This window comes from Chiloscyllium punctatum, chromosome 32 (assembly GCF_047496795.1).
Source record: "Chiloscyllium punctatum isolate Juve2018m chromosome 32, sChiPun1.3, whole genome shotgun sequence".
NCBI lineage: Eukaryota > Metazoa > Chordata > Chondrichthyes > Orectolobiformes > Hemiscylliidae > Chiloscyllium > Chiloscyllium punctatum.
In genome coordinates this window covers 33,680,047-33,694,537 of record NC_092770.1, presented here as the reverse complement: position 1 = coordinate 33,694,537, position 14,491 = coordinate 33,680,047, and the positions used below count along the sequence as shown (strand labels likewise).

Here is a 14,491-nt window from a genome sequence, read left to right as displayed (position 1 = left end):
TATCGCGCGGAGTGAATCGAATTGGCTGGCAACTGGTCTTTGTGATGCAGGAACCACTGGAGGAGATTGAGATGGATCACCCACTCAGCACTTCAGGCTGAAGATTGCTGTGAAAGCTTCAGCCTTATCTTTTACACTGAAGTACTGAGCTCCTCCATCATTGAGGATGGGAATATTTGTGGAGCTCCCTCCTCCAGTGAGTTGTTTAATTGTCCACCACCATTCATGATGAATGTGGCAGGATTGCAGAGCTTAGGTCTATTTGTGGAATTGCTTAGTTGCATCTCATGCATGCTGTTTTAGCTGGTGAGCATACACATACTGTTCGATATGTGCATTACGCTTCAAATCTTCAAGTGAACATTAAGAGCATGGTCCTTTGAGAAATGCTTGAGTAGGATTTGCTGATATTTCAGCCAGAGTTATGCTGATATTCTAAAAATTAGTTTGAAATGTGGAAGACTTGGAGACAGTTTGAGAGTTATTCTCCCTGACTTGGAGACACTGGGATCACAATGTCAGAATAAGAGGTTGAGTACTTTGGACTGAGATACGGAGAACGTCCTGTGCTCAGAGGCTCTTCCCCAGGACCTTGTGAAATACTCCATTGTTAAGTTTATTCAAACCAGGAGCAGGCTTCTGGAAATCTATGGCATCAAACAAACAAGGTGAGCAAGTTGGAGAAGATGGGCCGAACATACGCGATGGGCCGAATGGTAACCCTTGCTCCGATTTCCTGTTTCATGGTCTGAAAGTGATGTATTTAACTCGAGTCACAGAAACAAAAGTTCATATCCGGAATCAAATCGTGGAATGATGTTTTGTTCAAACACTGAACTAGATTTGTTTAACTGTGGTTTCTCTGGGCCATATGGGGAAGCTGTATTTATTAAAGGGTGACTCAGTTGATTCGGTGTAAATTGAATATTTGTTTAATCTGACTGGTTTAAAGGTGAAGCTGGGATACGGTTCATCAGTTAGCATTGTCCTTGGTGAGTAACAAGCCTGGATTTCACAGAGCCCCCTGTCAGTGGTCAGTCTACCATCCACCTCAACCTGTCTGAAATGTGCAGGGGCATAGGGGACATGACCCTCAATCCAGAGAGGAGAGGGCTGGTGGTGGTGGGGGTGGGGGGTGTGGGAGGCTTTGTAGAAAGCCCAAGATCTTTAATGGTGTGAGCTGCTATTGGATAAAGTTCCATTGGATTGTCTCTCAGAACCCCTGGGGCTATTGTCAGCATTCCATGGCCCCTACTCCTGTCCCTCTCCCCTTTAACCTGCTCCCAGCTTCTTGACCACAGCCCCCCACCCACTCACCCTCTCCCGTGCCCCCCCAATCTCACTGCCATCCTCCCTGTGGCTCAGACTGAACCCCTCAATCCTGCAGACTGTCTATGTGACTCTTGGTGGTGTTGCTAGGGCAAGAGATCTGCCAGCTCCAATTGGCCAACAGTTCTCCTCTTCAGAAAGGGGGAGTTCTCCTCCTAAGCAACCTCCCCTTAAAGCAACTAATGCGCTGCCTCCAGAGTTAACTAGCTGTGGGATGATGGACAGACTCCCCATGTTGTTGGCTGCCTTTGGAACTAGGAATAGATGGTAAATCTGAACAGGGAGACTTTATTGATGATGCTCCCATCTCCACTGCCAGTTTTATAGTGGACCCAAGCTCTGCTCCTCTGGGTCACCTGACCAGCTGTCTTAAAGGGACAGCACCCCCAACTACATACATAACACTCCCTGCCTAATGTTTGAGCTGGGGATTGGTTGGAGTGCAGGGACCTGGGTGTCAACCAACATTAAATCCATTTAGTTAATCTTTAAGGAGAGACCATGTCGTAAATATGTTGCAAATGCTTGAATGCTTGTGACCCTTTGTCACACCCCAACACAATCTGTCCTTTGTGTCACAGTTGCTATCTGATGTATTGTGTGTTCCTTTCAGACCTCCATTATTTTCCTTTTCTTTTTGTCATTAATGCAGAGCTGAATGATTCCGAGGTAGACCAATGTGGGAGCTGTGGGCTGAGCTGTTCTGTGTACAGTACACCTCTCTGAAACTGAAAGTAATGGAAATAAGGAGAGGTGTCATGGGAAACCAGTCCTTCTTTTTACTTGATCACAGGATCTGAGTGTCACTTACTAGGCAGCACTTATTACCCATCCCTAATTGCCCAGAGGGTAGTTAAGGATCAACCACATTGCTGTGGGTGTGGAGTCACATGTAGACCAGACCAGGCCAAGATGGCAGATTTCCTTCCCTAAAGGACATGAGTGAACCAGATGGGTTTTAATGATAATTGAGCAATGGCTTCCATTAGCTTTTACTCCAGATTTTATTAAATTCAAATTCCACTAGCTGCCATGGCAGGATTTGAACCCAGGGGCCCCCAGCCTGTGGTACCAAAGGACTCGGCCAGTGACATCACCGAGACATGAAAACAAAACCTTCCAGCTCAGCGGGCAAAAACCTACATCCAAAACCTCAACCCGAGCTACAAATCTTCTCAACTTGCTAGTGACATTACGATTATGCCGGGACTTCTGAATGGCACCTATTAGAGGATGCAGGTTGTCAAATCTCTTCTGTTATTTAATGAGATCACGACTGGACGGCCAACTGAACTCCCCAATCCTTCCTCAGCCCCAGGTCCCTTCATATCCTCAAACAACAAACCTTTTTTAATCTTTGTTTTGAAATGAACAATTGATCTGAAATCACATTTGTGGAAGAAAATTCCAAATTCAGTCCCTCAGTGGAAGGAGGATTTCTGACGTTTATTCCTGAAAAGCCTGGCTCTCGTTGTGAGAGCTTGTCCCTTTAATCTGAGGATCCTCAGGCAGCAGAAATAGTTTTTGTCTCTGGATACCCTTATGAGTTCCCCAACAAATCTTAAAAGTTCTGTTCAAATCAGCTCTTCGTCTTCTAAATTCCAGGTGATACAAGCCCAGTTTGTGTCATGTCTCACAATTTACTCCTCAAAGTGGACCCAAAAGCATAGGGGATACTTGTCTTTATTAGCCGAGGCACAGAGTTTATGGGCAAGGAGGTGATCCTGGAACTGTATGAAGCAGTGGTTAGGTCAAGCGAGACTAGAGTCGAGTGAGAGTAGAGTGTGCAGTTTTGGAATCCACATAATAGGACGGATGTGAGTGCACTGGAGAGAGGGCAGGGGGAGATTTACCAGGATGTTGCCTGGCCTGGAGAGTTTCAGTGATGGAGAGAGATTGGACAGACTGGGCTGTTTTCCCTGGAGCAGAGGAGATTGAGAGGGGACATGATTGAGATATGGAAAATTACTAGTGGCAGAAACAGGAAGAAACCTTTACCCTTCATGGAGATATCAATGACCAGGGGCTTGGATTGAAGGGAAGATGCAGGGGGTTTAGGGGAGAGATGAGGAAAGCCTTCTCACCCAGAGATTGGTGGGAATCTGGAACTCTCTGCCTGTAAGAGTGGGAGAGGCAGGAACCCTCATCACATTGAAGAAGTGGTTAGATGTGGAGTTGCAATACCAAGGCTATGGGCCAAGTGTTGGGAAATGGGATTAGAATAGTCAGGTGGCTGTTTTTGACCAGTGCAGACCTGATGGGCTGAAGGGCCTTTTTCTGCGCTGTAGACCTCTCTAACTTTATCAGTGTATGAGGGCTGAGGTCCCATGTTGCTCAGCCAATGGCTGCATGGCTGATACACCCTTCCTGAGCACAATCCTCAGATTCGCTCGCAGGCCTCTGGTTAGGGTCTAACTTGCAGTTATAGAACACTTTTCACAATCTTAGCACGTCCCAAAGTGTTTTCCAGTTACTGATTTCAGTTATGATGATCTGTCTTTCGCAGATCTGACAGCCAATCTGAACCCTGCAAGGTCCCAGAGAAATCAATGCAAAAAATGACAAGGCTATCCATTTTAGTGCTGTTGGCTGAAGGATAATTACTGAATAGGAGGCAAGAGTTAATTCTCCTACTTTTCAAAAGACTGCCATGAGTTCTTTTATCTACACATGAAAGAATCTAATTTTAACATCATAACTGCCAGATAACACAGCCCCTCTGTCATCATAATACTTCCTCAGTTACTACACCCAGAGGGTCATCTGACATTTTGTGTTCAATTTAAACTCACACCTTCAGGCTAAAGTAAGACTGTTACCTACTCACCCATTGACTTGGAAAGTCACAATGTCTCCCAGTTAGTCCCGTACATTGATTCAGTTAGAGACTGATGCAAAAGTACAGAAATATTGAAGTAAGTTCATCTTCAATTATTTATTGGTGGCACATTGGCTCAGTGGTTAGCACTGCTACCTCACAGCACCAGGGACCCGCGTTCGATTCCAGCCTCGGGCGACTGACTGTGTGGAGTTTGCACATTCTCCCCGTGTCTGCGTGGGTTTCCTCCGGGTGCTCCGGTTTCCTCCCACAGTCCAAAGATGTGCAGGTCAGGGTGAATTAGCCTTGGGAAATTGACCCTATTGTTCAGGGAGAAATGTAGGTTAATAAGGTAGGGGAATGGGTCTGGGTGGGTTACTGTTTAGAGGGTCAGTATGGACTTGTTGGGCCAAATGGCCTGTTTCCACACTGTAGGGATTCTATGATTTGTTTAAAATTGTGGTGATGTGTGCCATTGGGATTTGCTGCAAAAATTGGAAGTTAATTTGTGCAGAATGATCATGTCAGCACATCAGTTCGTAACACTGCAATGGGTTTAGTATAGACAGGTTGGCCCATTTCATTGGAGGCAGTTCAGAGAAGGGTCACTGGGGTGATCCCCGGGATGGAGGGATTGTCTTATGAGCAAACGCTAAACAGGTTGGGACTTTACCCACTGGAGTTCAGAGGAATGAGGTCTCATTGAGACATACAGGGGCTTGACAGGGTCAATGCTGAGAGGATGTTTCCACTCCTGGGAGAGTTGCGGACCAAGGGACACAGTCTCAGAATAAAGGGGCAGCAATGTCAGACAGAGATAAGGAGGAATTTCCTCTCTGAGGCTTGTGGAGTATTTGGAACCCCTTGTTGGGGTGTCTATTCAGGAGACAATTACTTTGTGACATTAAAATCTATTTAATTCATTGCATCTGGGTTTTAAGTATTCAATTAAATAGTGTTTAGGACGAATGCAGAAAGTTCTGGAGAAACTCAGCAGGTCTGACGGCACCTGCAGTGAAAAGCAGAATTGACGTTTTGATCTGAAGATGTGCAGGTCAGGTGGATTTGCCCATAGTGGTAGGTGCATTAGTCAGAGGAAAATGGGTCTGGATGCGTTACTCTTCGGAGGGTCGGTGTGAACTGGTTGGGCCGAAGGGCCTGTTTCCACACTGTAGGGGAATCTAATCTAAAAATAAATCTGGTATCTCTCTTCTTTTGGGGAACCCAATGTAATGTAGTGTCACCGCCACCTTCAGAAAACACCATCTCAGCTGAGCTTCGGCCTGGGATAGTTGCCAACCCTGGATGGAGTCATCACATGGAACCACCAGCATTTGGCGAACTCACACCACACTTAGCCATTCAACATATGCATTCCCATGGCACCCAATGGAAAACAGGTTGCTGACCCTCCATCAACTGATTGGATGAGTGTTGTCTCTCAGAAGAGTCTGGGTGTTTTTCTGTCCAGACAGTGGTGATCTCAGTGTAGATGGGAGGCGCACTTGGGGATTCTTTGGAACCCCATCGTAGAATGCTCTGGCATAAATTCAACAAATTCCCTGCTGTGTAATTCTCTGGATCTGGAATCCTCTGAAAGTCTCCATTTCAATCGGAGAATTTGAAAGGTTCTGATGAAATTACCTCGTGCTAAATTATTCACAGATGGCATGATTCTGGCTCAGAGATTCAGAGGGAGCACAGCAGCTACCTCATCACAATCAAATAAAAGTCCGAGCTCAAGCCAAACATTTGGAAAGTGTTTTTATGTTTGGTTTTTGTGAAAGGGAGATCACGTTTAACCATTGCATTAGAGTTTTTTGAGGAAGTGATATGCTCACTGGATAAAGGGGGAACTGAAAGGTGTTGTCACCAATTAACTGGGACGAGTACTCAATAATCAAGCCCTACTCTTGCACAAACAATCACAAATGTGTAGATATCCAATTAAACCAGCAAGATGAGCAATTTATCTGATCGACTTCCATTCAAAACCAAAAGCAAATCACACTGGATTTCATCATTAACAGGAAAGAACTATTGTAAATTCACTTATTCTCTAGCAAATGTCAGAGAAAGGGAAAGGATTATTAATTTACTACTAAATATCTTAAAACACTCACCCTTGAAAACCCCAAATACACACACTCCTAGTCACAACTAAGACAGACAAAAGACAGACAGTTTGACACAAATATTACAGATGGCAAACATAGACAGGAAATACAATGTTCTGAAGATCAACATCCAGGACACAAGGGGGACCATTATTTCAAACTGTCCTTTTGATTTTACCAATGATGACCCATTATCTGTGGAGCAATGAGCATTCTTTGATATGTTTTTTTCCATTGGATGGGTTTATGTCTTACATTAAAATTCTTTCTTCTAGTTTTCTTTGTTTTTTACCTTTTTACACTCACAGAGGAAAGGGAGGAAGATGGTTTCTGTTTGCTAGTTCTGGAATGTTCTGGCTGTACTGCTGCCGCCAGACTCTAGCAGACAGCAGCGTGACCGACCTGTGGGCTATCAGCAGGCTGTTTTCCTTTAGTTCCTGATCTGCTCTGACTGAATCATGTAACAATCTCACTGCTCCAAAAAACGACATAGGTCATGTTTTCGCCTAAGTAAACATGGGCACTACTTGATCTTTTCCCAGGTTCCAAAACTCTCCTGGAATTTCAGATTTATATCAGGGTCTGACGTCCATTATGAACATTCCAGCACATACAGGCCCTTCAGCCCTTGATGCTGCACCACCCTGTGGAACTAATCTGAAGCCCATCTAACCTACACTATTCCATTCTCATCCAATGACCATTTAAATACCCTTAAAGGGTCGAGTCTATTAATGTTACATATGGCCCAACTGTCTTTCATCTATTAGTTAGCCAATCCTTTATTTTTGTTAATATACTACTCCCAGCACCATGGTGATTATAAAGTATGTGTTAGATCCTATGAAATGGTATTTGGAAATCCAAATATATTACATCAGCTGCTTCCCCTTTATCTGTCCCGCTGGTTACCTCCTCAAAGATTACTGGTAAATTTGTCAGCCATGTTTTGGCGGTTGGTGGTTTCAATTTGAGTCAGACTTTTGATTGACAGAGGGTTTTGGGGGCAGGCAGAAAGCTGGAGGTAAGGCAAGTACTCCGGCAGTTGGGAATCTGAAATAAACACGGAGAATGCTGGAAAAACTCAGCAGGTCTGGCAGCAGGTGTGTGGGGGGAGAGAGAGAGAGAGAGAGAGAGAGTCCAGAATGACTCATGTTGAGAAACCACCTCAGTGAAGCACCTTGCTCTCACATTAACCTTTCCATCCTGGGTCTGCTGCAGTGTTCCAATGGAGCTCAACGCAAGATTGAGGAACAACATCTCACCTTCCGCTTAGGCACTTTACAGCTCTGAGAGATCAACATCGATTTCCACAACTTTAGAGCATGACCTCTCTCCTCCATTTTACACATATCCCTCACTCTCCTCTGGCTGTATCTTGTTGTTTTTTCCCCTCTGCTGAAAGGGCCCAACTTTCCTGTTCACACTTAGATTTGCACCTGTTTTATATCTACATCCCTCCTTCACCTGCCATTATCACTCCCTTTGTCATTTGCTCTGGGCATTCTCACCATCTGTTCCACTCACTCCTCCTTACCTTCTGTCTACAGTATAAACCACACTAGCTTAACGGTTCTCTCTGTTCTGGATTTTGTTTCTCTCACCACAGAGGCTGCCAGAACTGCTGAGTTTCTCCAGCCATCTCAGCTTTTAACTCAGACCATCTGTAATCATATTGGAGGGCAGAATGAGTTCAATGGGCCAAATGGTCTACTCTTGCTTCAATTTCTGATGACCTTATGATCAATCTGCTATTAGCATGAACCCAGCAATGCCTCAGGCCTGGAGCTGAAATCGTTTCCACTGTAACCTGACCGGGAGCACAAATGGCCTGTTCTGGGTTATTTTAGCTGTTTAACTGATAAAACCCAATTTTCTGGAACAGATTAAAGACTTTCTGAAAGTGTGGATTCATCATCTGAGAGAGCTGTAGGCCATCTACAGAATGCTCAACCTAATTTACACTGTTTCCTGTTGTGTTGTTTCCAGTTGTTGACTTGTTGATGCATTGTTGATTTATTTAATGTTTATTTCCCCTGTCTTGAATTTCCCCCAACATTGCTCCTTCAATCTGTTTTTCCATCTGTTTTTATTGATCTTGATGATGTTATGGCCCCATTATGACTCAGACATTTTATACTGAACTATTCGAAGGCACAAGATTGTGGTCTCGGACTCACCCTGAGAAATCATCTCCTTTTACTTTCCTAACTGATATCAGTCTGTCATCACAATCTTTGCAGAGTCTGATGATTCACTGCATTAATAAATGTTATGATAAATTTTATGTGCTATTGCAGATGAGTTTATGAATGTCTTGGAGTGAAGACTGCTATTCTGCCTTATTGGTTGTTTTGAACATGTAGGATGGTGGGAGATGAAATGTGAGCCATTGTCAAGCAGTCTGTAAATCCTGCAAACATATCCGCAGGAATCATCCTGTACGTGGCGATGGGAGCAGGGAGACTCCAGCAGTTGGAGCACAGAGGGTCAGTCAGTCTGGGGTTTGGATAGAGCTCACACATTCAGCTCAAAGGGTCACCATCACCCCATGATGTACAGACTACATCTTCCGGAATCATCTCTTTGCACCAAAGCATGCAAAGGAAAGTGTACTTCAACTTACATCCACATTGCTCAAATACCACCATTCCTGGAGGCATCACAATAGTTAATGCTTTTTAACAGTGTGCAGAATTCCCTCATTTACCCGAACGAAAAATCAAAAGAACTGCAGATGCTGGAAATCAGAAACAAAAACTGAAATTGCTGGAAAAGCTCAGCAGGTCTGGCAGCATCTGTGGAGAGAAGTGAGGGTTAACATTTCGGGTCCAGTCAAGAACACTTTGGATTCTGAGGAAGGGTCACTGGATTTGAAACATTAACTCTGCTTTCTGCCCACGAGTGCTGTAAGACCTGCTGAGTTTTTTCCAGCAATTTCTGTTTTTGTCCTGGATTTACCTGCGTCCTAGACTCTGATTGACAGGAAGTTCAGATCAGGTTTCTGTATTAAGGAATTATTATTTATTGTAATTATGACAAACAATTATGAATCATCATAATATAACTCCACTAGTTAAAACTCTAGCCCACTTATAGACTTTCCCTCTACAAACAGGAAAGAAACTCAGACAGGAAATGGGGTTGAAAGGGTTCAGAAAAGAATTACAAGGATGTTGCCAGGGTTGGAGGATTTGAGCTATAGGGAGAGGCTGAACAGGCTGGGGCTGTTTTCCCTGGAGCGTCGGAGGCTGAGGGGTGACCTTATAGAGGTTTACAAAATTAAGGGGCTTGAATAGGATAAATAGACAAGCTCTTTTTCCTGGGGCGGGGAAGTCCAGAACTAGAGGGCATAGGTTTAGAGTGAGAGGGGAAAGATTTAAAAGGGACCTAAGGGGCAACTTTTTCATGCTGAGGGTGGTATGTGTATGGAATGAACTGCAAGAGGATGTGGTGGAGGCTGGTACAATTACAGCATTTAAATGACATCCGGATGGGTATATGAATAGGAAGGGTTTGGGAGGATATGAGCCAAGTACTGGCAAGTGTGTCTAGATTTATTTGGGATATCTGGTTGACATGGATGAGTTGGACCGAAGGGTCTGTTTCTGTGCTGTGCATCTCTCTGACTCGATGACTCTAAGCATGTTATGGATGGAGGAAAAGTCTGGGAAGGCAGCTCAATGCTCCCTTCCACAGGGTGTGCTGAGGTGATTGTATCTGTCTGTTAGGACTTGCTGCTTCTCTATCTTCCTTCTCCACTCGCTTGGTTGCAGGAGGCACTGGGTAGCTGGTTCATATTTACAAAGTCTCTGACTTATCGGCTTAAAAGTAACAGCTTACATCAACTGATGAGGGAAAAATAAACTGGCTTTCCACAGGTTTGTGGGATTTCTTACTGCAGAGAAAATGATCTATGTAGATACTACGGTCGACATCACAACGTGATAAATGGCTTGTTGTCCTCTGGAGTTGAGGTCAAGGAGAAATGCTGCCTCAGAAATGGGGGGATTTACTCTGATGTGCTCTCAGATTCTCCAATCACAACCCATGGATCTGCTCCATTTACTGAGAGGACAGTTCCATCACAGCTCTCTCCCCTCCAACACCACTCCCACACACCTCCTGCTTCCTGACATCTCCACCCACTAATTCCTCCCCCTTCTCCCTGCTGCCTGGGGGTGTGGGGAATCAGATGGCATGGCGGTTATGATATGGGACTTGTAATCCAGAACCCCAGGCTAGTGTCCTGGGGGCCTGAGGTTTGAACTCTTCCCTGACAGATGGTGAACTTTGAGTTCAGGGCAAAAAAAATGGAATTGTCAAAACCCATAAAGTTCATTGGTGTCTTTAAGGGAAGGAAATCTGCCATCCTTACCTGATCTGGCCTACATTTAACTCCAAATCTACAGAAATGGGTTTGAATTTAACTGCCCCTGGGCAATTAGGGATGGGCAATAAATGTCAGGGATATCCACACCCCCCCCTGAAAGAATAAAGAAACTAATTGGGGCAGCATGGTGGCTGAGTAGTTGGCACTGCTGTCTCACAGCGTCAAGGACCCAGGTTTGATTCCAGCCTCGGGCGACTGTGTGGTGTTTGTACATTCTCCCCGTGTCTGTGTGGGTTTCCTCCGGGTGCTCCAGTTTCCTCCCACAGTCCAAAGATGTGCAGAGCAGGTGGATTAGCCATGGGAAATGCTGGATTACAGGGATAGAGTCAGGGTGGGATGCTCTTCAGAGGGTCAGTGTGGACTTGATGGGTTGAATGGCCTGCTTCCACACTGTAGGATTCTATGAAAAGCCACAGGACTTTGTAGAATTTTTCTATGATCCTCTTTGATGATGGAAAGCCATCACTGTGACAAGTTGTGAACAGTTAGCATAGCGGGCAGATTAACATTAGAGTTTCCTGATAACAAACTAAATGAGACTTAATGCTGACAAACTGGATATTGTCTTGTGAACTGATGAGGTATTTTGATGCATGACCTGTAACTGTCCGCAGAACAAAGGTACTAGTGAGGAGATCTCATGTGTTTGAGTTTGGTTATAAAAGTTACATCAATATTTACTCTCCTTAAAAACAAACTTTGAAATTTCAATGTGAACAAAGGCTGTGTTAATTATTCAACACAACATTCCCAGGTCTGACAGCCCACAAAGTGTTCAAACAGAATCAATTGACTTTCATAATAAGTCACCCTTTGATATTGCAAAGACCAGGAGGCCACTCAGTCCCTTTAATCTCTGCTATTCAGTTACATCATGGCTGATCAGTCTGCTCCAGATCTCCTGAAAGACAATGAATATCCACTCACTCACCCTGAAAGTTCCAATTGTCCTCTGCCTTCACATCCTTTTGACAAAGAGTTTTCTAGACTTTTACAACTTCTTGTTTGCAAAAAAAGCTTCCAGATTTTTCTCCTGAATGGCCCAAATCTAGTTTTCAGCTTGTTCTGAATTTCCCCTGAAGGAGTGAGTCACTGGGTTGGTGTGGACTCATCTGCACTTAGTCCTTCAGGAGATGTTGAGAATACCATTATTCCCACAGTTTGCTTGGATTCTATGCTGAGTCCTCCCTTGTTACTGCCAAGGTAGTCTGAACTCTGCAATTGACACTGAACGAGTAAGCTTTAGATTTCTTCAATCTTCAACTAGGCAGGTCGATGCTGATTGATTTGATTTAACTTATTGTTGTCACATGGACCAAGATACAGTGGAAAGTGTTGCTTTGTGAGCAATACAGGTAGATTGTATTATACAGAGTGCATCAGGGTAGCAGAACTAAGTGCAAAATACAGTGTTACAGCTGCAGAGAAGGTGCAGAGAGAGAGAGAGGTCAGCATTAACATTTGAGAGATCTGTTCAAAAGTCTGATAACAGCGGGGAAGAAGGTTTGTCAGGGCATTGCCTGAAATTTGAACCAGCCAATAGCTGTTACCCATTTTGTCGCAGGTGCAGTGTGTGTACAAGTTCATTCTGACTGTGATGAGTAGGGCCCTGTGTGTTCATGTAAACAGCTTCCTGTCCAAGGAAGTGTACCGCACTGCCAACCTGACTGACTATATCAATCCTCACACACTCGTGATTGTGCAGCATGTGCTGTCCAGTTGGGGACACACATCAGGGCCATGTTTTAACCAAACAGGCTTAACTTGCATGGTTTAAAATTTAACAAAGCCTGGATGTTAACTGTCAATCAGCATTAGTGCATGCGTTTGTCAGGGCAATACCAATTAGAGTCTACCTGCCAACTGATCAGCTCTGTCCAGTCATACTGTATAAATGTTGTTTTCCTTTCATTTTGGCATTTACTGTGATTGTTCTGGTGCGTCAATTAAATATACCTTTTTCCAGCAATACCCTAGTTCCGTACCACCAAACAACTATCAGGGGAGGGTATTCTATCCCGCTCCTGACTTGTGCCTTGTAGGGACAGGAGGTGAGTTTCTCACGGCAGAATTCCCAGCCTCTGACCTGCTCTTGTATCCACTGTGTTTTTATGGTGACTCCAGGTGAGTCTCTGGTCAGTGATAACCCCCCAAGATGTTGGGGGATTCAGTGATGGTAACACCATTGAATGTGAATGGGGAGTGGGGTGGGTGGTGGTTAGATTGTCTCTTATTGGAGATGGTTATAGCCTGGCATTTGTGTGGCACATATGTGACTTGCCACTTGTCAGCCCAAGCCTGTATATTGTTCAGATCTTGCTGCATTTGAACATGGACTGCTTCAGTATCTGAGGAGTCATGAATGGAGCTGAACATTGTGCAATCATCAGCAAACATCCCCACTCCTGACCTTATGATGGAGGGAAGGTCATTGATGAAGCAGCTGAAGATGATTGAGCCTAGGACACTACCCTGAGGAACTGAGATGACTGATCCTCCAACAACCACCACCATCTTCCTATGTGTCAGGTATGATTCTAACCGGCAGAGAGATGATACCCATTGATTCCAGTTTTGCCAGGGCTCCTTGATGCCACACTCGGTTGAATACAGCCTTGATGTCAGGGACTGTCCCTCTCCCCTCCCCTCTGGAATTCAGCTCTTTTGTCCATGTTTGACCCAAGACTGTAATGAGGTCAGGAGCTGAGAAATCAGTGCCTTCTGACTCATGCAGCTTTAATCCTCCTAGACTTTGTTGCTATGATATATAACTGAGGGTCTGGAACAGGGAAGGACTTTACTGAACAGATGTGTCTTAATTTTAAACAATTAACACGCCGTCACCATTAGACTAGCTTTTAATTCCAAATAACTAACCAAGTTCCCATTTCACTAACTGCCTTGATGGTTTTTGAACCCAGAGCATTAGAATAACACTGCAGATATTGGAAATCTGAAGCAAATACAGTGAACCCTGGAGAAGCTCAGCAGGTCTGGCTGCATCTGTGGGCAGAGGGAAATAGAGTTAATGTTTCAACTCCAGTAAGACTTCTTCAGCTGAAGTGAGCTGGGACATAGTGGTTTTGATGCTGTTGACAGGGAGAGGAGGAGTGAGTAGGACAGAGAGTGAGGGTGTTCCTCAGAGCAAAAGACGAAAGCAGTCCTAATGGTCGTAGAGGAGAGATAGAGATGAAGTTTAGGTGTTAATAGTAGGCATTAATAATGGAAAATAGGTCACTGAGCTGAGAACAATGTCATGAAAGAGGACACTGGGACCTGCTGAGTTTCTCTAGCATTTACTGATTTTGTATCATGTTTCTGTTAGAGGATTTTGTTGTGGACTAATTGGCTATTGGGTTTTGTACATTACTCTGTCGCTTTACACTGAATCCTGGATTAATATTGGAGTGTCACAGGGAGCACCAGGCGGTTAAATTGTTCACGGGGGAGTTCCTGGTGAACTGCAGGATCATACCCAGCGTCCTCCCATACCCTGAACCCAGATCCGCTGCAGGGATTGGAGCGAGCATAATTAAAGGGGACATGCACGGAAATAAATCACCCACACACTTTCAAAACAACTTATAGAAAATGCTGGGTGAGCTCCTCTGGAAAATTGCAGCAGATGGATTTCAAGGAGTGAGTGATTATTTTTAAATTAGTTTCACTGCAGTTCCTGTTCATGTGAAAGAGCAGCTTGAGAGTGAGATGATGATTATCCTGGTCTCTCAGGTGTCTGCACCACACTGGCAGTATTGTGGAATGGCAGTATTGTGGAAGTGAGAACCTCCCCACTGTCCCTGATAACTTACCACTGAAACAGATAAATAGGCA

The 14,491-nt window shown here is 44.4% G+C and overlaps 1 protein-coding gene across 15 annotated transcripts in view; it reads left to right on the top strand.

Moving 5' to 3' along the window:
* nav3 (neuron navigator 3) overlaps window positions 1-14,491 on the top strand; it is a 927,909-nt gene that overhangs the window by 732,084 nt on the left and 181,334 nt on the right. The gene's annotated exons all lie outside the window — the stretch shown is intronic.